The sequence below is a fragment of the Microtus oregoni genome, unplaced genomic scaffold (genome assembly GCF_018167655.1).
Source record: "Microtus oregoni isolate MIOR12 unplaced genomic scaffold, Mior012 000037F_ref0000500, whole genome shotgun sequence".
Taxonomy (NCBI): domain Eukaryota; kingdom Metazoa; phylum Chordata; class Mammalia; order Rodentia; family Cricetidae; genus Microtus; species Microtus oregoni.
Window position 1 is genome coordinate 13,464,778 of NW_024543096.1, and position 24,936 is coordinate 13,489,713.

The 24,936-nt window shown below is 45.6% G+C and overlaps 1 protein-coding gene across 1 annotated transcript in view; it reads right to left on the minus strand.

Moving 5' to 3' along the window:
- Acvr1 (activin A receptor type 1) overlaps positions 1 to 24,507 on the minus strand; it is a 117,382-nt gene extending 92,875 nt beyond the window's left edge. Inside the window, exon 1 of the mRNA XM_041631616.1 lies at positions 24,400 to 24,507. The gene's annotated coding sequence lies outside the window, so the exon portion shown is untranslated. The remainder of the gene's footprint in view (positions 1 to 24,399) is intronic.
- Between the last annotated feature and the right edge of the window lie 429 nt (positions 24,508 to 24,936).

Sequence of the window (24,936 nt, forward strand, 5' to 3'; positions counted from 1 at the left end):
TAACCTTAACTGCTTCACAAACAAATTAGGGATTACGGGAGGGGAAAAGATAATCTAGAATAATCTGACATCTATTCCTGTAGCAGTTTCTCACCGCTCTACCATCCAAGTTTATCCAGACTCCAACCGGAGCCTCTTCTCAAGGCGCAAGCCCAGTCTGAGCAATAATAGTTCGCTCCCACCTAGACCAAAACAATTGACCACTCCTACTTAGTTAGACCAGAGCAATCACTCACTTCCACCTAGACCAGAGCTTGTCCAACTAAACTTCCCACCCACCATAGAAGAACTGAGAACACCGCTTCTAGATTCCAGATAGTCATCTTCTAGAACAAAAACAAAATATTGGAACTCACGGAAATCAAAACTTACTTTGAAAATATTTCTAATACTCTTTACTCACGGCTTCACAGCTTTAGTTAGGCTTGCTTGGTTTTGTTGTTTTTCTTGTTTTGTTTTGTTTTGTTTGTGTGTATGCAGCCCCGGCTGTCTTAGAACTCACTCTGTAGACCAGGATGGCCTCAAACTCACAGAGATCCTCCTTGCTCTGCCTCCCGGGTGCTGGGATTAAAGGCATGTGCCACCACGACCCAGGCTTGCTGGCTATTCTTGCTGGTTTATACACATATATTTGTGGTCTTTGTTCAGAACACGCAGCCACCAGGAAGAGCTGGCAAACATCGTAAGGCATTTGGATAACCTACCTAGGTTAGCGGCATTAGAATCATATACCAAAGCTGACAACTTAGGGGGCTTTCTTTTATATATTTTTTTCGAAGCTCAGTAACTCTTGGCACACTACTCACGATTATACAAAGTATTCTACACACGCATTTATTCACATTTACTTCGTTTTCAAAAATGACTCAGTATTAGCAGAAGACACAGGCCATAAATACACATGTATAAACCAGCAGGGATAACGAGCAAGCCTAACTACTTGAATTGTGGCCATTTTGCTCCTTCATGCTCTGATCTTAATTCCAGGAATAGTCGGCCTTAACCTTCTGCTCCATGGGCCGGCCTTTCCTGCACAGGCTTTCAACTTGAGGTCAGTAGATTCATTAGAGACAGCAGCATCTCTACGTAGACTAGGGTTGGCAGCTACCTTATGGAACAACGAACACTCAGAGAACTTTGAAAATGGAAATTCAAAAAGAAGAGGAAAGCAATTTCAGAAAACTGCAAACTTTGGAGCAATGTATGTCAACAAAGAAACACCTGAAACACATATAGTTAGAACTATAGTTAGAACTGATCTAACACTAGGTGCTACAGAACACCTATAATGACCGTTCCACAGGACTCTGGACGGCAAACCGAAGTCCCCCCACAAGCTTTGGGAGCAGATCTTAAACTCGCTTTAATAAACAGGAGCGGTGCAGTTTCCCTCCCCAGTAAGATCCCCTATTTGCAGCTGAAGGGAATGTACATATCTGGCTTCAGCAAAGCTTAACAAGACCGCTTATGAAGTATTTGCAATTTAATATGGACAGAACGTTGAAGAAACGCACCTGCTCAGTTTCTACATCAAGAGCAGTCTTAGGGTTTCTATTGTTGCGAAGAGACACCATGACCTCGGCAGCTCTTATAAAGGAAAACATTTAACTGAGGTGGTGGCTTACAGTTTCCGAGGTTCAGTCCATTATCATCATGGCGGGGAGCATGGCAGTGTGTAGGCAGACATGGCACTGGCTACATCTTGCAGGTAACAAAAAGATAGTCTATCTCACTGGGAGTAGCTTGACTAGAGGAGTCTACAACCCATTCCCACAGTGACACATTTCCACCAACAAGGCCACACCTACTCCAACAAAGCCACACCTCCTAATAGTGCCACTCCCTTTGGGCTTATGCGGGCCAGTTACCTTCAAATTATCACAAGGGTAATGATAAGAACTCAAATCTTTCCTAAGTGATAATCATGATACACACACACACACACACACACACATACACACAAAGCCTATTGATATGGACAGAACAAGATAAACAGATAAACTAAGAAATAAGCAAAAATAAGGTAAATAAGGTCCTACACTGGTAGGAATGAAAGACAAGTGGTAAGCAGAGGAAATGGGAACAGATTCAGACAGACGCTATAGCTCTCCTCTTCAAGATGGACACAGGTTAAGATCCTTCCTGGTAAGCCACCACCTCGTGGTGCTACACACATTAATAGAAATGGGTTAATCAAGATATGAGAGTTAGCAAAGAAGAGGCTAGAACTAATGGGCCAAGCAGTATTTAAAAGAATACAGTTCGGCACTTGGAAGGCAGAGGCAGGTGGATCTCTGTGAGTTCGAGACCAGCCTGGTCTACAAGAGCTAGTTCCAGGACAGGCTCCAAAACCACAGAGAAACCTTGTCTCGAAGAAAAAAAAAAAATACAGTTTCCATGTAATTATTTTGGGGCATAAGTTAGCCAGGCAGCCGGGAGCCAGGGCAGCAGGAACGCAGCCCACTGCTCCTTCTATACTCCTGCCTCAACCTCCTGTGTGCTGGGATTACAGGTGTGTCCCATGTGCCTGCTATAGATAAACGTCTAAAAGGCCAACCTCAAAACTGTTGCTACTGATGATTCCAAAATTCAAATCTAATCAACTCTCTTTCCTGCCTGCAGTTCCCCAAAGTTGGAGAAGGATGTCTGAACTATCTAGCAAAAGGTAGGCAGTCCCACTCAGTGAGGGAATCCCCTCCACACCTCTCCAGCCCTACATCCCAGCAACACCATTAGGGCACACTCACTGTATGCTATTGTTTACCTGAACTATCTGAAGTTCCCGGCAGGCGCCAATTTCCGACGTTTTCCGGCTATGCCCTCCACCTCTGTGTGGAATGTTCTCCAAGCTGGAGTACCCTTCCTTACATCACAAAGCAAACTTGCCACTCAAAGTCTTACGACCTTAGTAACCCCCCTTGTCAAGACCTGTCTACATGCTTTCCCGAAAGCAAGTAGATATGCCCCCCCCCATCTCCGCTGTACACTGCACCTTCCGCACTTCCGAAACTGAACCCAGCCACCTATTCGTGCGGCTCCCTCGCTAAGCTGTGAATTCTCTGGAAGCCCAGAATAGCACCTCTGGGGCTGTGTCATTGGCAGAGAACCTGAAACATAGTTAGTATTCAAAGACAAAAGAAAGCTAAAAAGCACAAACCTGAATCAAACAGACCCGAAAATAAAGACTAAGGCAGTTTTTTATTCTTAACATTTCGTTTTCCTCTTTGAAAGACATATTTCTAATTGCCTTCCCCTGATTTACACAAATATTTGGCAATCGCTTCTATCTCCACCAAAATGGAAGATTATTGCCAGGTGTGGCAATCCCAACGCCAAGTAGGTAGCTAGAGGCAGCTGGATCTCTGTCATTCCAAAGCCAGCCTCCTGATGTACATAGTACGTTCCAGGCCAGATTGAGCTACCAAGAATTAAAAATAAAATAACAGAATCCACCAACATCAGGTATAGAGAGACCGATGATTCTGCCACAGAACTAAAAAACATCAAGCACCCCAAAAAGTGTCCTTATCCACAAAGTATGCTCCCACTCTCCCGGGATTATGAGCCGGCGCGGCCCCTTCTAATGGCTCAGCGCAAGGGAGAACACTGCCCAGTCAGAATCGTAAACAGCACTTTGAGGTTTCAAACCAACTAAACTAGAGCATATTCCCTAGGTGAACAACTCATGTGTACCCCCATCATCAGACGTGTCAGCTTTAAGGCACAGAGGCTCGTGCTTGGGATGCCAGCAGTGGGGAGGCTAACACAGGAGTATGCCTCAGGTTCAAAGCCAATGTTGGGGTACGTTGTGAGTTCTAGGTCACTTGGAGCCACAGAGTAAATAAATAAATAAATAGATGAATGAATGAATGAATAAATGAATAAATGCCGGCTTCTTAAGAATCATAGCTGTGGTGGACCGCCGCGAATCCTCTCAGGAGGTCTTCCCATTCGGTAAAAAAAAAACCGGCAGCATGTATCACCGTCTGGGCTGTTCTTGCTGTGTCTGTCTGTGGTCCTTTAGCAGGAGGGTAGCAGAACCAAGTGGAGGGGAATGACTTAAGAGTCTGCCTGACTCATCGTTTGCCCTTTGCTCCTCCCAGAAGAAATAAGCTCTTAATGCTACATCTTCCGATGACCAAACATTAACTCATCCTCCTCGGTCTCTTTGATGACTAAAACATTCCTTCCTCCATAATGAAACAGCCTAAAATTTTAATATCAACACAAGAGGGAGTCCAATTTTTATGACTTTTCTTCAGCCTACCGTACCCTAAGAAATATGCTTTTCTTAAAAAAAAAAAAAAACTGTCATGCGAACTGAATTGCACAAAAGAGACTACACTCTACCAGCCCTTAGTAGAGACAGAAAAAAAAATATATTATATGCTTTTGTCATCCTGTGGCTGTAAGTAAGGCTGGAAAGACGTCTACCGCGTTCCCCTCTAAGACACTGGACTGAATCCTCCTATCCCATCCTCTGGCCCCACTGGTGTGCTCTTCTGCATCTTCCCATCTTCCCGAATGACTCTCACCTACTTCCAACTGTTTACAGCTCAGGCAGAACCCCTCACTAACCAAACTACTGCCTCTTATTCTGATTCACTGATTCCATCACTTTATTCTCTAATCATTCCCTTTCTCCGAATCCTAATATTATAGATTTAATGACTCATCAGAAAATAGATAGATGGATGGATGGATGGATGGATGGATGGATGGATATATGATAGGACAGACAGGCAGACTGATAGATGATAGATAGATAGATAGATAGATAGATAGATAGATAATTGATACATAGATAGATAGGTGGATTAAAAACTTGCCAGTGGTTGGCTGTGATTAAAAAGAAGAAAGTATAATGCAATAACAACTCCTCTGTTCTCAACACGTAATCCAGAGTGTCCATGAGAGTTACTGAATAAGGTAGTATTTCTAGACTGTCAGCACCTTGAGGAAGTTCGAGTCATCTCTGTGCTGGTCCCTGCTCCACAGTCCATGAGAGGCTCTCATAAGGAGGCAGCCTCAACGTAAAGTGTATTAGAACACACTCAATCTGGTTTATGATGGCTCGACTCACGGACATTTACTCTATCCTATAACCCCTACTTAGAAACAGGAATCCGGGAGCCAGTGGGTAAAGGCACTTGCCGATGTGCCTGGTAATCTGGGTGGGTTCCATCCCTGGAATCCACATTACAAGTGAAAAGGGACAGTTGACTCCACATAGTTATCCTCTGACTTCCCCATGCCTGCCACGGCATGTACACATCTACCCATGCATCATACACACAGAATAATAAATGTTTCCTTCAATGTGAGGCCAGGCATGGTGGTACACAACTTTAATCCGGCACTTGAGAGGCAGGGGCAGCCTGATTTCTGTCTGTTCAAGGCCAGACTGTCCACAAAGACACCCTGTCTCAAAAAAAGGAACGTACAAAAATTTAAACTTAAAAAAGGAAAGAAAGGAAAGCCAGGTGTGGTGGCACAGGCCCTTAATCCTAGCACTCAGGAGGCAGAGGCAGGTGGGTCTCTGTGAGTTTGACATCAGCTTGGTCTACATAGCAAGCTCCAAAACATCCAGGACTATATAAAGAGAGGAAGAGACTCCGCCTCAAAGAAAGGGAGGGGAGGAAGAGGGGAGAAGAAGGGAAGGAAGGAAGGAAGGAAGGAAGGAAGGAAGGAAGGGGGAGGGAGGAGGGAGGGAAGGAAAGAGGATGAGGAAGAAGAAGGGAAGTGAAAAAGATATGAAACTGGGTGGTTAGTAAAATGGCCAGGACACTAGCACCAAAGTCTGAAGATCTGAGTTCAGTCCCTAAAACTCACAGTTGAAGGAAAAATCCAACTCCCCCAAATTATCCTCCGAACTCTATAAATGTACATTGGAAGCAAGTGCACGCACATGCGCGTGTACACACACACACACACACACACACACACACACACACACAACCACAAATGGTTTTATTGGTTTTATTTTTAATGTGAATTGTGATCTTTCCCCCAGACTAAAAATAGATAAGATACTCCTTCCCCTTCTCAGCTCAGCCTCAGGCATAAGGGCACACACCTATGTTCTATAGAATAACATCACCAATAAGCTAAGCTGTCACCAGGTTAAAACGTGTTTTGACTCTGGATATTTTCGACTTATGCTGGATTTATTGGGACACAATTTCTTCATAAATCAAAAAGGCATCTGAAGAGGGAATGTTCTCAGGGTGAGAAAGGCCAGGTACATTTTAAATGTTTACAAAACATGCAAAACAATAGCACTGACCTCAAGATAATTGCATGACCCATTCATGACACAAGTTCAAGCTACATGATCCATGCAGGATGTCTTTGTCAATCCTTGTTGCTGTACTCCTGTGGCTCTCACTCAAAGGTAACGGGAAACATCTTATGAACAGGAAGAACCCCTCTGCCCACCATCACTACCACCACTCAAGGTCCCAGGGCAGCAGTAAATGAAGAATTTAGTTTAAAAAAAAAAAAACTCAACTATGACACTAGAAACAGAAAACAAAACAAAAAGAAAAAAAATTTAAGCATACTCCCCATCAATATAATGGAAAAACCACCACACCAAAAATCATGCTTCCATCCAGGACCCATCCCGAAAATCATTAATCATCATCAAGTCCTTACTCTATACAAACTTCCCTGAAAAGTGGAATAATCCTATTGTCAGCCTTGTTTCCTGCAGGAGGGACCTGAGAGGGCCACCAATGTCCTGCTCTGTGTAATCTCAGAAGGGAGGGAACAAAGGTTGACTCATCATCACATACAATCTTACCGCCACCATAAAAAGAACCCTTAAAGGCATTTATATACGCGTCAGTTCTGACCTTTCAGCTGCTGTGTCTGGAAACGACAAGAGAAGCTTCAGAGAAAGTGGGGGGAAAAAAACAAACAAAACAAAACGTGAGCTGGCTATATTGCAAAACAACTTCATGGAGCCCTGGTAGAGTCTGCCGCCTCCTTTGAGTATCTGACCAGCCCGTCTGTGTTACCTCATGGAATAGTCTCCATGAATAAGAGGTGTCTAATCATCAGGCCAGGGCCTATCTCCTAAGGTCCAGTATCACCTCAAGCCCATTCTTCAGGAAAAACTTCTAGAAAAGTCCTTAGTTCCAGCTAGCTACCTCCTCCTTCTTGACCCATTACAACGTGACTTCATCTTGAATCCACAGCAACAAGACTTAAGAGGTCGTAAATGACCAACACAAACTAGCTCCGTAGGCACCCTCCCTAGGGTGCTAGCCACCCACCAGCTGTACCCACACTGCTCTTTTCCAGACACCCATGGCAGACCCCAGGCCTGTTTTACCTTCTGACCTTTCTCCCTGCAGAATGTGATTCCCCACTGCCTGCACCAGGTATAAACGCTTATCTGTCCCTGCTCCGTGCTCTCTCCTAAACTGTCCATTCTAGACAGTTCCACCGAGTGCCCCGAGACCCATCAATCCAAGTCACCTTCCAGTATTCACCTACAGCTACTTATTCCAGACCCTGTCCACCTCCCCTGTTTGATGCCACGTCCCGGCAGTTCAGCATTCCAAACAGTCTTAAAACCTCTAAAGCCACACCCTTTGTTAAATAGAGGCCTGTGTTCCTCACTGCCCTTCCAGCCTGCCACTCCTCCTTGAGTGTTCCCACAGTGTAGAGCACGGAGGACTGCCGGTCCCCTGGCACGCTGTTAAGTGGCATTTTGGCTCTTTTCTTTTTCATGGATAATGTTCTTTTCTATTGCATATTAAAATCAATCCGTAAGCGGCACATCAAGACTACATTCCCACACATTTAATTGCTTTGAACCACTTTTATAGGTGGTAGGATAACTTGGGGGACCTTTGAAACATTCCATAGTATCCCAGACCAATTTAGTCACAAGCTTAGCAACTGGGATGGGACACAGGGATGTAAACAAGACTGGGAACCACTCCATCAGAAAGTGGTTGCGGCTGGTATTTAAGGAAAAAAAAAAAAAGAAAGAAAGAAAATTCCTACGTATGATAAGCAACTAGAATCCCAGCTTTGGCTCGGGACCTCGATACTACAAGTCCGATATCCCAGGACATCCCCGGTTCCCAGGCAAGCCCAGACAGCTGGCCTCCCAACACAGATAAGCAGTGTTGCGAGCCTGAGAAGCAGCGCTGGCTTTCCCAAAAAGCACTCGGCAGAAGGCAGTCTGCTAAGCCTGGGGTGTTAACAGCTGCACTGGGTTCCTCTGCGGAATAAATTTGGAAGACCCCAGGGATGTCCCAGTAGAAGTGATTAAGTTAATGATTTTCCTCATCACAGACGCTTCGGAACTCTCAGTTCACCTTCTACACTGTCTGAGACAATGTGCTTCTCTCACTTATTTGGGGACCTTTTCAGTGGAACTCCCATGGTGTGATTTGAGTTCCTGATTTTTCTTTAATTTTTTAAAAATTTATTACTCCTGTTGTGTGCACAGGGATGGGGGGTGGGGCATACCACAGCACACATGTGGGAGTCAGGGGACAACTATGTTGTGTCAGTTTCCCCTCTCCCCATGGGGTCCCCATGGGGTCCAGGGATGGAGCTAAGTTTGCATTTACCTGGTAAACTAGCTTGCCTCCTTATTTAGGTTTCAAGAAACATTTGTGGGGGTTGGAGAGATGGTTCAGTCAGAAAAGTGTGCTACATACAAGCACAAGGACCTGGGTACGGATCCCAAGAGCCCATCTAAAAACAAGGCATGGTAACACAGGCCTTCAAACCCAGCTTCAGGGCCCAGGAAGAGAAAAAACCCTAAAGCTCATTGGACAGCCAGGCCTAAGGCGCTTTAGTTTCAGTGAGAGACCCTGTCTCAAAAAATAAAGGTGGAGAGCAATGGAAAAAGTCTACATTGACCTGGCACTTACACACACACACACACACACACACACACACAACAATATTTAGAAAATGTGAGTCCTCTATTATTTCTGCATTATCAACCGTACTTTAAAAAATCAAGATCAATACTCCTTAGCACGTGGTTGGTCCCTTCCCAGCTCTCTTGCATCTTACAGCTTGCTGTTGGCTCATTGGATCTCAGACTTCTAAAGGCATTCAAATTAGGGAGGTGGTGGTGCAGGCCTTTAATCCTAGCACTCGGGAGGTAGAGGCAGGTGGATCTCTCTGAGTTCAAGGCCAGCCTGGTCTACAAGAGCTAGTTCCAGGACAGGCTCCAAAGCTACATTGAAACCCTGTTTCGAAAAACAAACAAACAAATGAGACCTGCTGAGAGCAGTGAGAAGCTGGGTCCAGCCCAGCACGATTCCCGTAGGTCTGTGGTCTAAAGACACCATTGTCTCATCTCTGGTCCCATCAGCATTCACTGAGACATCACTGCTGATGTTTACTTTTAAAGGATGCTGATGCTGTGTCTCCCCCACCCCCCACCGCCCCAAGCCTCTGCCTGGATGGCCCTAGGCTACCTGAGAACTTGCTTTGAACTTCCACAAGCAGCTCACAAACATCACTGCCCTGGAAGATGACCCCTGAAGCCCTCTTCAACAGAAGTCCGCACCCAGCATTACTTTCCATTTACAGCCATGTGCCAGATTTCTCTGCTGTATCCTTGCTAGTTCTCTGTTTGTCTGTCTGTCTGTCGTCTGTCTGTCTGCCTCGACCAGGCTTTTGTCACCATGTTCGGTGGCAACACTTGAAAAAGAGCATTCCCCCAGGGAAATTCAGAAAACAATGCTGGGTTTGTTTCTCAGCCGCAGGGCACCTACTTCCGGTGAACAAAATCCTGGGTTCTACTTCCAATACAAAGGGAGAAGTAGAGGATGGAAAGGAGGAAGAGAAAAAAAGAGAAAGGAAAGGGACAGAGTGGGTGAAGAAAACAAAAAGAAGAACATAAAAATAGAGGGCAAGCCGCTATGGTGGGTCCCGACCTTCCAGAGGCTGAAGCAGGAGGATAAGTTGACTGGGCCCAGGAAAAATTGGGAGGATTGGGCATTCAAGGTCCTAGACTACAAAAGAATAGGAGACTACTCTAGACCATGGGAGACACCGTCTCTAACAACAGTAACAAATGGAAAACAAAAGGGGAGGAAAGACCATCACACACACACACACACACACACACACACACACACACACAGTCTGCTGATCTAGAGACAGATGATTAGGGCGGCCAGCGGAAGTAGAGTCTCTGTCACCTTTGAGGAGTCAAATCAAAACAGAGTAGCATCTCACCATTGCTTCCTTTTCCCCCCACTACACAAAAAATAAGATGAGACTTCCCGTTTTCTTGAAAAGTAAACTTAGATAACTGTCAGGTTGACCTGTAACAGACTGAAAATTGTCAGTTGCAGTGGGCACAAAGCACATTCTCCTTTAAGTCCCCCAGCATCCACTTCACTGAGAACCCCTCCCACAACGTGAAGCTTAAACAACCTTCTATGAGGACTGCCATGGCGGGCCCAAGGCAGTCAGAGCTATCAAAATCATGGATGTAACACACTAAAAACAGTATTAGAACTGTGTCAATAATTATAATTAGACACTCGCACCAATCAAATACGCCTGCGCGGGGCTGGAGAGATGGCTCAGCGGTTAAGAGCACTGACTGCTCTTCCAGAGGACCCGGGTTCGATTCCCAGCACCCACATGGCAGCTCACAACTGTCTGAAAATACAGTTCCATGAGATCTGACACCTTCACACCAACGAACATAATAAAGTTAAATAAATAAATAAATAAATAGAAAAAAAAACAAATACGCCTGCGCTATGTGAAAGTAAAGCCAGCCTCTCCAAAGTGTAGCTACCAGATCATAGTTTAAATCCTCACGTAGGCATAAAACCCTATAGAGACAGGGTAGATTTTACTCAAGAGGAGCAAAAGTCGCAATATTGTGAATCGCCATTGTAAGGAAGGAGGCTACCTTTAATGTTACCTTATAGAGGTGACTCCAGGTCTTGATATTTACTCCACTCCTTTGTGCTTACTGACTGTCTCTTCCTAATCGTCATGACCCACAGCACGATGTCACAGGAGATGATGGCAGCTGCCACTGTCGCAATGAATCCCCTAGGAGCTTGTCTCCCCCTTTATGGCACAGCTTCATAACCATCAATCTAAATGGCACTAAGGAAAATTCAAACTATGATCCAGAGCTGGCTGTGATGGCAGACACCTATAATCCCGGCACTGGATGCAGAGGCAGGAGGATCACTCACTGCAAGTTCCAGGCCTGCTAAGACTGCATAAAGAGAACCTGTCTCCCCAAAAATGTATGATGCACCCAAAAACAGTCATCTGAAGTCATAGTTTTAGGGGACTACGTAGGATTCAGTTTTACAAACAAATAAAACTTCATTTCTGCGAGAGAATATCTAAGCTGCTCTGTTTTGGTTTTGTCTTCGCTACAGCTACGTAAATAAATTTGTATATGGAAAGAGGTTTAATAAATACCAAAAAAAGGGGGTGAACCAAGGGCTCAAAAATATTCTAGAAAAAAGTTTATTATATTAGCGATCCAAAAATTCCAAGGGGATCAAATGAAAGAGTCAAATGCAGTGCTTGGCTGTGGGAATCAATTCTAGAGGAAAAATTCAGGACAGAGAACAAACATGAATTTTATATCATGCTATGTGTTTAAAATTTTAGATATATCTAGCTTGGTTAGTGCAAAGGTGTCAGTGGCATTATTAAATACAGCGATTGTCCTAGTGGTTAAGCCCTACAAGATGTACTTCAGCCTTGCAGCTCTCCCTGGCTTACACAGGCCCTGGGTTCTAGTCCCAGAACCACCAAGGAAAAAATGCTGACTAAATGCTTCGGAAATAAACCATATTGTATTTTCTAAATCTTACAACATGATCAAAAGCAGTCTCCTCTGATCTGCTCCAAAATCATAAATAAAATTGTGCTCTTTCTTATAGACTGTCCATCACTAGCCTATTAGTTTTTTTAAAGCTATTAAAAAATAAAACTTTTTCCCTAAGTATAAAAACCCACTGTCTCTATCCGTGATCAATAATAGAAAGCTGACTATATGAGTTCCTTTGTCACTAAATGCTTACTTATCACTCGCAATATTTAAAAAAAAAAAATTCAGCCATCAGCCACATAAGCTCCACTTTTGACATACATAGGCAGACATGGTACTTTAAAACAATCAAAGTAAAGCTGTGGTTTGTAAGGCTTCCAATGCCCACAGTTACTCACAGACTTAAACTTACATAGGGAAAAAAAAAAATCACCAGACTCCACTTACTGGAAAAACCAAACAAAAAAAAAGAGAGAGAGAGAGACTAGAGAATTATTTAACATTAGGAAGAACCAGTGCTAAATAATTCCTGCCTTTCTTGACAGACAGGAAAACATTGAAAATAAAATTACTTTCTTTGACCACATAACTGGCTTTCAGCAAAAGCAGACAGGGCTGGGTCCTTGGCCCCTGCATCCTCACCATGCATTGTATTCCCCAAACACATACGAAAAGACTGGTGCACGCTGCTACCTCGATAAGTTTACAAAGCAAAGAGCAATCATTGGTATTTATTCTCAGATGTGCAGGAACTAGTAAACCAAGCTGTCCAGACACAGATGTTCAGTATGCAGTGATGCTCCCCCCTCAAGGGAGATGCCCTAGTGATGCTCCCTACCCTCAAGGGAGGCGCCCCAAGACACCCAGTGGGCACTTTCAATGGAGAGCACTGAAATGTATGTGAACCCCAGTTCTCCCTAGTATGGACGTGCCTATGCAAAAGCACAATTTACAAACCACGTAGAAGAAAAGATTAACGGTCATAATAAAACAAAATAATTAAAATGATATCGCATAATAAAAGTTATTTTAAACTTACGAACTATTTCTAGAACTCTCCGTGAAATATTTTTGGACCACAGTTGAGCACTGACAACTGAGAGCAGGAAGCAAAGCCATGGATAATGGGGGGACTGTTGCAAACATAAACACAGTCAATGCAAGACTGCATACATAGACACAGTCAATGCACAGTTCTACATCTATAAACTCAGTCACTGCAATGCTACAGTGCACAAAGCTGTCTTAAGCAAACGCTGAAAGAACTATCACATAAGTTATAGTACATAATACAAGGCGATCCAAAGCAGGAAAAGAGGCGGTGCAGAGATGTGCTCACCTAGCACACGCAGGGTAAGTGAGGCCCTCAGTACTGCAAGTAAATAAGAAGGCAACTTTGTTCATATTAACAGAGAAGTTTTCCAAGACTAGTTAAAACAAAAGCAAAAACAATAACAACAACAACAAAAAAAACAGGTACAGAACTGAAATTTGTACAAAGAACAGCACACATAGAAACAAAAACATTCACTGTCAGAACTGTGGCAGACACCTGGAGTTCCTGCTACCTGGGAGGTTAAGGCAAAATGACTGCTTGACTCCAGGAACCCTGAGCCATCCTGGGAACCATGGTAAAATTCTGTATCTAATAAACAAGCCACCATTAGTATAAGACTGCAAATATAATTAAATAATTAAATGTTACCACTGAGAAAATGGCGAACTTGGATTTTTTTCTTCTTTTTGATGCTGGGGATTAAAGCGGGGGTCTTCCCTATGCTAAACAAGCACTCCTGAACTGAGCTGCAACAATTCCTCTTACTGATGCCTTTCCTTTCATAACGGCAAACAGAAGATGGAAGTACAAAACACTTTTCCTGGGTTCTCTTTTCCTTCTTGTTTTGTAACGCGTACGTGCATCCCGTGCACAGCGTACACGGTCAAAAGCACAAGTATTAACCAAACCCAAGGAAACACGTGTTCAGGAACGCCTGGAATGTGTACATGTGAGAAAGATGCATGTAAGTTAAAAAAAAAAAAAAGTTAGCTTGAATTTTTAAAAGCCAGAGCTGCATGTCCCCGAAAGGAGTTGCAAGTCTATGAGAAGAAAAGGAGTGAATTCCTGGAAGATTTCCATGAGCAGCACCCACGTCTGAGCAAGAACCACCCCACCTGTAGACAGAATGTCCAGACCTTTGGGAGATCAAAAGGCAACCAGGTGGAGAAGACCACGCCGCGGAGGTGGACCCAGCTAGTCAAGAAACAGTAACCTGGATGGAATCCGAAGCAAACGGAGTGGAGGTGGAGGTATGGATTCATCTGAATTGGTCAAGGAACATTCCATTCTTAGCCAGAATAAAACCTCAGCAGAGAGTCATTATTACCCTCTAGCAATTTCCCCCATCTTGGGACTCAATAGGCTCTTCTTCTATGACCTACGATACAAATATAAATAAATATTTTTAAATAAAAACTTCAAGTCACAGACTCAGTTTCACCTAAGGAAAGCATGCGTGTAACTTACAGATGTCGTCATCTATCAAAGACAGCGGCCACCTGCTTCTGAGTCTATGAAAAGACACTTATCAGTTCCCATGTGGAGAAGTGGAACGGCTGAGTTTATTCCTTCCTTAGGATAAACATTTAATTCATCTGGGAGGATGACGCTTAACCCCAAAAAGTCAATAAGAAACTGAACTGTTTGCCCCGGGGTCCATTTTGTCATGGACGCTCTGAGCCACCTCTCCCCATTCCCAAAAGGGGCCGCCCCCCCATTCATCCTCTCACCAAGCAGGAACACAGATCCAATCAAATTAAAAGCCAAAGCCCCAAATCTTCACCTCCAGGATTCTAATGCTATATCCCCAACTTCTCACAGGACCGAAAGAAAACTACTCTACAGTGCCCTTGCTCTCCCAGCAACCTCATCCCGTTCCAAACAAGCTCCTCTTGCCAGCTTCATACTTTAAGATCAACACCATCACCCCAGCCATGCAATTTCCACAAGTCAGATACATTTACTCCAAGCCCACCCTCCTTCTCATCACAGATGAGTTATCCAACAAACTCCGTCTCCATCTCCAAACCAAAAAACTGTTCCATCTAGTATTATTGCTTCTTCCTGGCTTCTGAGAAATAAATCCTCACTACCAAACAAATCCCCTAGGAGGCCAACAGTGTGAGGGTCTCAAGCACACACAGCCACAAGGACAGTGCAATTAGTATGTAGGAGAAACAAGGCAGGTTAGGGAGGTCTTAAAACCCCAGCGCAAGAACAGGGGATAAGAAGCAACTATTAGCAGACATCAGCGTCTAGGAGAAAACAGGGTGAGCTGAGACAGAGGCAAATCCACGACCCTTCAGACAACCACAAGCGGCTCTCACGGCTTCCTGTAGGAACAGGGTCACAGGGTCACAGGGTCAAGGTGTTACCAGTATCACGAGTCACAAGAACGAATGGAAGTTGGGCTATTTTAGTGGGAAATGTCCTCATCTTCAATAATGGCAACCTTTTAAGAAATGTTTTAAATGCAGTACCAACCATAACGTAACTCTAAGGCACACTAGCCTGGGGACTAGGAGTTTCTACTTCTAGTCTTACCTGCAACAACGGGGTGGGGGTGGGGGGTCGTGTCACGCGGGTTTCGGTCTCTCCTCTGCAGAGTGGGTCTAGCGGAAGAAGCTACTTCAAGTGGATAAGCGTATTAAATGAGCTAACACAGGATGCCTTGCTCAGAACCAGATTCCTTTTAGCTTCTTTTTTTTTTTTTTTTTTTTTTGGTTTTTCGAGACAGGGTTTCTCTGTGGCTTTGGAGCCTGTCCTGGAACTAGCTCTGTAGACCAGGCTGGTCTCGAACTCACAGAGATCCGCCTGCCTCTGCCTCCTGAGTGCTGGGATTAAAGGCGTGCGCCACCATCGCCCGGCTTCCTTTTAGCTTCTTAAAACAGGCTGGCCTCGAACTCCTTCTGTAGTTGAGGACGACTACAACTTCTGGTCCTCCTCCACCTCTCAAGTGCTGGAATTACAAGTGCCGACCAGTACATCTGGCTTAGGCAGTGCTAGAGATCAAAGCCAGGGTTTTGTACATGCTAGGCAGCACTATCAACTCTCCCATATCCACAGCCCCTGGCCTGCTCTCCCAGTATTCCAAGAAACCACAAGGTACATTACCCTTTCTTACTTCTTTCTTTCACCTTGCATACTCCACACAGTCAAGGTACACTACAGGGACTGTACCTTCCTGTTTTCCCAGGTTTGGGATGTTTTCCTGAGGAATGTAAAGATGTAAAATCCAATCCAGTGACTCAAAACGTGTCCGGTCAACACTGTCTTCCCCCTGGCTCCCACAGCAAACCTAATACCTCCTCTTCACTAGAACCAGAACCTATCTCCAGAATGCGGCCCATCTCACAGCTATACACAAACCTGTCATGATGAAAACGTAAATGACACCTCTTTCTGAGCCTGGCCAAACAGCTGCCACCTCCTCAATGGTGCTGGGCCGATCCTCTTTCTCTAGACCTTCTGACCGAGATAGTTAGTCTGCATAACTCCCCTCCAAAATTCCTGCACGTCTAATTGGATTTATTGGGTTTCATGCTCAGCCCAAGTACAGGAAGATGTGATGAACATTCAGTAAATGAAGACCAAAGAGGCAAAAGAAGAAGAAGGCACAAGAATGTACCAAATTTTACTAATAAAGACAATGACAATGGGTGAACTGTTTACGCCAACAGTTAACCTTTCGTTTTCGGTTTTTGAGTACTACATGATGGTGTCATCATCCAAATTTCATTCCCATCTTTCTGGTGTGAGCAGGTAGGTACCCCGGTTTGCCTCTTCAACTGAAAGAAACCACCTTATTTAAATAATAATCTCCATAAACAGAGAGCCGAGGGCTCCTGCCCAGCTCAAATGAATCAGCCCCCATCTTTGCTACTGGTGGGGCTCAGCAAGTCCCACGTGAGCTCTTTTCAAATGATTTGGGGGAAAAAAAGGCAAAAATTCTTGCACTAAGAAAAGAAAATGGTGGGAGAAGGAGAGAGGTGGAGGCTTTCTGTGGAATAACTAAAATTCATGCCAAAAAAAAAAAAAAAAAACCTGACAAAATACTCATTCAGATTAGCAACTATTCAATAAACAAATTAGGGCTAATTTCCACAATACCTGGAACAGAACACTTTTTTTTCCTAACTGCTGATTAGGAACCATTAGCAAGTTTTGAAATCAATTTAGTAGATAGAGATCAGAATTTTTAAATAAGAACTGAATAGAAATTAGAAAGGATTACAATATAGTCTAGTGAACGCCGTAACTCGGCTTCGTTTCTAATATGCACGTGCAGAAGTGTGTGTGTCCCAGACCATAATGGAAAACATCTCCCTGTGAGTCAAGAGTCTTTTGAAAACCCTGACACCGAACGTTTCCGTTTACCTAATGTTCTATCTCCAGAACGAGCCGCTCCGTCTCTCTCTAGACCGCACTGGGAAGATACTTGTTTCAGCCCCTATTGCCCACAACGGCTCAGATCCTTCCCGTTGAAAAACCACATAAAAAAGTAACATTGAGTTCACTTGTCCCTCACCATTTTTCCTACCAAAAAAAAAAGTCACTCTAAACAGCCACCGCCCGGCCTCTTTCCCCCTACGCATTATTTCTAGGTCTAACTGTCTGCTATGTCCCTGGAGCCAAGAAAAGAGACACAATTCAAGAGCTCTGGCATTCTTGGTGACATCCAGCATTACCTCAGGACAGTAGCTAACTACATGATATTTCCACTAGGAAAAAGACCCACAGGTGAATAACATTCAGAACCTGGGTTTCAGCGTCATCCTAACCGCCCCTCTGCTCCAAACCGCTTCCCCTCGAGACCCTTTCCAGACCTCACCCACAGGCTGCATACTCCAAACAGCGTCACCTCTCCCTTCTCAGTCTGAGCAGCACCAACCCCGACACCTCCCTTTATTCCATCCGTCTATTTCTTATAAAACGCAAGGTTATGTTTTTAGTGGTTCGATCAATAATTCTTCCATCAGCTAAAGCAGAAGCAAAACCTAGGGCAATCTTGTTTTTCAATGGCAGCTATGCTGCAGTATAACCGCGAACGGCCAATACTGGCTTTCACAGGTCACCAAACTGCCCAGGCAACAAGTGTTCGGGTTGAACAGTTCCTTGTGGTTCCTTGTGACTTTGAGTTACAAAGTAAACTCCTCTTTTACTACATTTTAGGGGCTGACTTTGAGTTACATCCACTCAAAGTCAGCCCCTAAAATGTAGTAAAAGAGGAGTTTACTTTGGACCCTATACATTTTCCAAAAAGCTTGGAGACATTCTTTTCCTTGACATTTTTTTTTTTTGAACCAGGGTTTCTCAGTGTAACCCTGGCTGTCCTGGAACTCCCTCTGTAGACCAGGCTGGCCTCGAACTCACAGAGATCCGCCTGCCTCTGCCGCAGAGTGCTGGGATGAAAGGCATGCGCCACCACCGCCTGGCATGTTCACATTCTTTCTTTCCCTCTGACATAATCACTGTCTAGTGTTCGGTTTTCGCTGCCAAGTCTTTGGGAACACACACTTGTCACAGGAAAATCAGAATAAAGGGCTTGATTAACCAGTGTTTGAGTCCCACATGAATGCAGGATTCCTTGCGGTGGTAGAAACAAAAAATGAGTTAAAATGTTCTTCCCCAGAATAGAAGTGTCTCCCTTACCTATTCACAGAGGAGAAGGAAATGTGCACTGAAAAGAATACAATAAATATTTACTGAAGGGGTTCAATAGTTAAGAGCACTGGCTGCTCTTCCAGAGGACCTGGGTTCAATTCCCAGCACTCACATGGTCTCTCACAACTGCCTGTAACTCCAGTTCCAGGGTACCAGACACCCTCCTACAGACATATATACAGGCAAAACACCAACACACATAAATTGTTTAAAATAAAACATTAAAAATAAATAAATAAATATTTGCTGAATTTACTATGTTCATGCTACAGCCAAGAGTAAAAGAGGGGACTCAGTCGTAAAGCACATTATGAGAAGTGAGGCCTGGGTTTTTATCATTATCACAGAGATAAAAACAGGGCAGGGGCCCCAAATACACTTTCCTCATCTAGTATGTCTTCCACTTGCTTCCCATCCATGCATAGGGACCAGGTATCAAGATTGTTATCTTCTCTGTGCTGTCCCCTTTACTTTAGTAAAGTAAAATACAGGGTCCCTTTACACCCATAACATCCAGTCATCCCTTCATCCTCTCAGGATTAAGAAAACATTCCATATTGTTGGAAAGCTGGCTCAGCAGTTAAGAGCATATAGTACTCTTACAAGTTTGATTTCTAGCATCTACATTAGACAGCCCACAACCACCTGTAACCCAGCTCCAGAGGATCTAATGCCCTCTACTGGACTTCGCAGGCACTGCACTCATGTGCACACACACACACACACACACACAGAGTTAAAACTGAAATGAATCTTCTTTAAAATTTATCTAAAGGAAAGTATTGGTTTTCTGATCCAGTACTGGGTTACATGTACAAGATACACAAAGGACAAGAAAGACATAGTCCTTGCCTTGAGAGAAGTCAGTGAGACAACTGAAAAGGTCTGAAGTCAGTGAAAGGCAATAAACCACAGGGAAAGAATAAAATAAAGAATGACTAACTCTCAGGTCAATACCTCGAAGAGATGAATCGAGGCCCAAGAGGAGGAGAAGGGGCTGATACAATGGTTAGAATATAGCAGGGCTGAGAAAATGAGAACTCAGTCTCCCTTTTAGTGAGATTTCTCTGACTTTCCCCAAAGAAAGGGCAAGGTGAGAGAGGGTCAGATGAGTCAAGGTCAGGCCTTACGGTGTGGGTGGAGAGTTGGCCTCGGAGACCCCGACAGGACATCTGTGCTATGGCTGCTTACTTCGCCCTCTGCCCCCAAACAACCTTCAGCCACTACATGTATCTGCACAGAACTTAGAAAGAGCGGAATCTGAAATGGCTTTCCCAGTCACTGAAATAAAGGCCAAGCACCCAGAGTAAACAGTGAAGCAACCCTAATGGGCAAAGTGGAATGTTGGTCTGGGACCGAAAACCCCGAAGTCAAACAATGAAGCAGTGGAAACTGGCAAGCAGAGCTCTCAGGACCTGGGAAGATCCTCACAAACAGGCTCAGATTCCCAACCCTGCCTGGGAGGGCAGTTGTGGAGAGTGGGGAGGGTGGACGTGTGTGTTCATTTTTATCAAGGAAGCTGAGTTTTCGTCTCCTTGTCTTCCCTTGCCCCCAATGGTGATGCAGGGACTTGAACCACTAGGCTACCACCGCAGCCTCCCTTTTTTCTTTTTATCCTGATGGGTCTCTTATTAGTTAGTTGGGGGAGGAGGGGGCGTAAAACCACCTTCCATCTCAACTAAAAGCCAGGATGCACCAGCCAAACCAATTCCATGAAGCTTTTTCCGACAGAGGTTTTTATTAGACTGTACTTTGCAACAGACCAAACCTAGTGTGGGGTTTCTGATTGTTTTTTTAATGCGCACTGGTGTTTTGTCATGAATGCTGGGTCCCCTGGAACTGGAGTTACAGACAGTTGTGAGCTGCCATGTGGGTGCTGGAAATTGAACTCAGGTCCTCTGGAAGAATGGTCAGTGCTCTCAACATTGAACCATCTCTCCAGGCCCCTGTGCTTCTGATTCTTAAACTAGCAGGACTATCAAAAATGGCTTTAAAAAAAAAAAAAAAAGAGGTCAATCTTTCCTTCGGATCTTCTAAGCTAGAACTGGTCACAGGGAGGGGGAAAAAAAAACACCAACTTTTCATTCCAAAAGATCAAAGAAGGCATTCGGTACCAGGAAACCTAATTCCAAATCCTCATTTCCAGGAATAAAGCCACAGTGCCCAAAATTTGCTTGGGAAAATAACACAGGAGGCTGTGGATTCCAATTAAACTCCTTCACTGCCCAGCCTCCCCAACTTAACACCGCTAACACTTTCCCCAGGCACTCTGGTCCCGAGCAGTCACTTCACTTCACTGCTAGACACACAAGCACGTAAACGCTTTGTGACTCCATTCCGGGCCCCATCCTGGAGAGGAGATATACAACCCAAGGTGACGCTGAAAAGGGCCAGCTGCAGCGCAGCCCAGGCCTCTCAGGAGAAACCCCTGCAAAGCCCCGGGGCAGAAGGAGTGGAAAACAGACAAGGAGCAATACCTCAACTTTACTCATCAGCTCTAAATGATTACCCATGGTTTTGTCAACCAGCCAATAGTAAAGGTGTCTCCTTCATGCAAGGAAGCAAGCTAGGGGCTACAGTCAGCAAAGTGCAGTGAAGTAGTCCCCCAAGTAATCATTATGCTAATTACTATGTTTAATTTTCTTTATCATTTCACAGAGAAAAAAATGTAGCATGTATGTAGCTTATGAGGTGTAAAACTAAAATCAGCACCCATGAACTCGATTCTCAATCAAAAAATCTGAATGTCACCAATAGTGTGTGACCTTCTTTGCCCTTACCCCCGGTCCCTGCAGCACAGATACACGTAACCACCGCCTCGCATTTGAGGGCTCAGTATAAGTCGATTCTATCTTCATTATTGTTTTGTTCCCTAATTCAAGAGCTGGCTGCTTCTTAAAAGATGGTGTTTTTAAATTATTGGGAAAGAAAAATATTAAAGGGGGCTGGAGAGATTGCCTTGGAAGCTAAGAGCACTGGCCGCTCTTCCAAAGTACCCAGGTTCGATTCCCAGCATCTACACGGCAGCTAGCAAGGGTTCATAACTCCAGTTTCAGAGGATCCAAAACCCTCTTCTGGCCTGCACAGACACTGCATGAGGTATACAGACATACACGCAGGCAAAACACCCATAAACGTAAAATAAAAAAATAAATAAATAAATCTAAAACCGAAGAAGCACGATATGAAATAATTAAAGTTAAGTGACACTGAGCTGCTGCTACAAAAAAAAAAAAAGTTTGACAACCGCTGGAGACAAGAGCCTGGGACATGTGTTCTGGAGTCCCCGGAGTTATGGAGTCAAATAGGAACCTCCCCAGCCTAAATCTGCCAAGCCTCAGGTTCCTACAGGAGAAGCGCACAAGGGAAAGCGTGCAAAGTGTTCATACGGAGGTGGGCATGCTGCATGGCTCATACTCGGCACATCCCTCCATCCTATCATTAACTCTACATGAACATACCAAAGGGTTTGCCCCCCCCCCCCGACTCATACTTTGCTTCTCCATAATCCCTGGTGAGCTGGACATGAGATTCGATCACACGAAAATGAATCGTGATAGAAGAACCCAACGGGTCAAGGAAGCCACAGAGGAGCGATCAGGTCCCAGCATTGATTCTTTCTTTACTTTGTGACCTTGGAGAGCAAGATCATTTTTCAAATCCATTTCTGTCCTGTCTCTCCCTCGATGCACTGACTACTCCATCCAACCTAAAGGAATACCTAGAAGCCTGTCATGACCAAATCGCAGTACAGCCTTAGGAAGAGCAGAAGCGTGGGCAAGATATCCTCTATTTACCAACTCAGCCACTGTCACCCGTTGCCTGAGTGCAGGAAGAAAACTTAGTAAATTACCAGTCTGGAGGGGAGGGCACTCATTACAATGCTATTAATCAAATTAAGTTCCCCACTCCTGAAACGCATTACATTCCTGAATATGGCATTTTAACTCCGCATCCTTAATATTCTCTGTAATTACTTAGCAATTACAAGAAATTTATTCAGATTCAAGTGATCACTTTTAGTCCAACGCGCAAAAGTTGTAAGACTATTATCTCAATCAAGTTTGATCTAAAAAACCACGCTCTGTTTCCAGCAAAACTCAGCGACACAGTGGAAAGAGAGAGCACAAAGCCAGCGCATGCCCATGCCGGTCCTTGATCTCTGCCGTCTAGCCAGGGTTTATCTCCTCCTCACTCGTCACCTCGGAGGATTCACATATACAATGGCAGCAGAGATGCTATGGCCCATTACAAAGCGAGCCCGCAGCTCGGCCACAGAAGGCTTCCTTCCATTCATCAGCCCCAGGACAGAAAACAAAAGTAACCGAATCACAGAACAAGGGACTGGATCTTCGCATGGTAATCCAGAGCCGATCCAGACTTAAAATAACCTCGTGACCGCACTGTCTCCAGGAGTGCCATGGGTGAGGCCTGGGTTTCATACTTAAGCAGTGTGCCAACTGTAGAGCAGCATGGCAAGGCAGTGTCTGAGGTCAGCACAAGTCTAGTGTCTGCCGCCTGCCTAAGCCTGGGCCCCCGGCCAGCAACCCACCTCCAGAGACTAGTGCCAGGACATACTATAGTGTTTCCATTTAAGGCCCGCCACTTGGATCAGCCCATCTCTGAAGTTTCTTAACACCACCTTTCCAGGAAGAATTTTTTGGGGGAAAGGGAGGTGGTGTCTATTTTTTGCCACCGCCTTCCCTTGGGCTGTCAGAGCAGTCTGCCTCTCAGGAACAGGATTCTTTAAACTCACTGGGTTAGGTCTCAATTTGGGGATTTATCTTTTTTTTCAAAAAATGATATAGCTAAGCAAACGTAAATACATATACATACAATTACATTAAACATGTGTGGGATCAGAGATAGTTCCCATCATCTCATACCATTCACCCAAGCCGCAAAGCAGAAAAAGCCAATAAAGGGAACAAATCCACCGCATTACAGTCTGCCTCTCTCCAAACACCAAATGAATGACAACTTTTTAACCAACACTTTTCTTCTGCTACAAAATGGATGGGTTTTTTTTTTCTTTTCTTTTTCAAGTAGCTTCCTCCACCGCTCCTCTGCCGCGCAAGGGGGTGGTTGTTCAGAACTGGATCCAGGGTTAAAGGGAGGTAGGGAAGGGTGGGAGACGTATCTGGCACAAACTGGACAGAGCCAAGCCAGTCTCTGAACCAGACAGAAGTCCTGCACGCAGTGACCCAGAGGCCCACAATTCTCCCCAGGGCGCCTAAAGGTTCTAGCCTTGTTTTGGTTCGTGTTGAAGGAAGGGTTTTAAACTTGGCAAAGTACCGTGAAACATCTGTAACCACATCTGCCTTCTGGGGATCGCAAGATGAATCCCACATTCCTGGCTTTGAAGCTTTTTGAAACTGCAGCTAGGAAGGACAGAGGGAGGGAGGGAGTTGAACAGAGTTTATTGGCTGTTTCTCCAGCAGAAAATTCCTCTTGGAAGGGATGGATATTTTGAGGGTGGGGGTGACTCGCCAATCTCTTTAGTCTGCTAAGCTCAGCTTGGAAGGTGAGCCCGGGGCCGGGAGGCCAGATCGATTTTTAAGTCCGAGGCGCACACCCTGCAGGAGTTCACCCTTCGCACACCCGAGCACACTCGAGCCCCCAGCTCCAAGCCTCTGCCCTCCCCGGATCCCACCCGCAGCCGAGGCCCATAGCAAGACAGTTTCGTTCCGCCGCGGCTTCCCCCTGTCGAGAGGGCACGCAGCTTGCCGGAGAAAGAATGAAAGCGAGGGGGAGGCACCGAGACGCCCACCCTCCACCCCCGATCCCGGCTTCGCCTCCAGCTAGGTTCCCTCCTCCTCCTCCTCCTCCTTCGATCCTCCCCGTTCCGGCAGCGCGGCCAACGACCTGTCCTCACCTCTGGTCCAGCGGCGGCCGGGTGCTGAACCCGGGGAGGCGGAGAGCGCGAGGCGGAGGGGCGCTGCAGGGCGGCGCGGGAGGCGCGGGGCGGGGCGGGGCGCTGCAGCCGGCGAGGAGCCCGGAACTCCGCGGGCCGCGGGCGGGTGGCCCCGGCGGCGGCGACGGCGGCGGCGGCGGCGGCGGAGCGCGGCGCGGCACGGGGCGGGAGGCTGGCAGCCACGGGGCCGGGCTCACGCAGGCTGGCGGCAGGGATAGGGCTGGAGCCGGGAAGACGACTGGCGCGGGGCGGGAGGCGGAGGGCGGGGAGGAGGGCGGAGGAAACTTGCGGCGTCGCGGGGCTCGGCCGGGGGCGGCGGGGAGCCGGCGGCAGCAAAGTTCCCCCAGCGCTTGGGGGCGGCGGCGGCGGCGGCGGCGGCGACCGGGAGCTGGAGCGGGAGGAGCGGGAGGAGGAGGAGGAGGAAGTGGCTGCGGAGCGCTCGGCCAATGAGTGTCTGGAGCTGTGATTAACCAGGCAGCAACACATCATTTCCTCCCG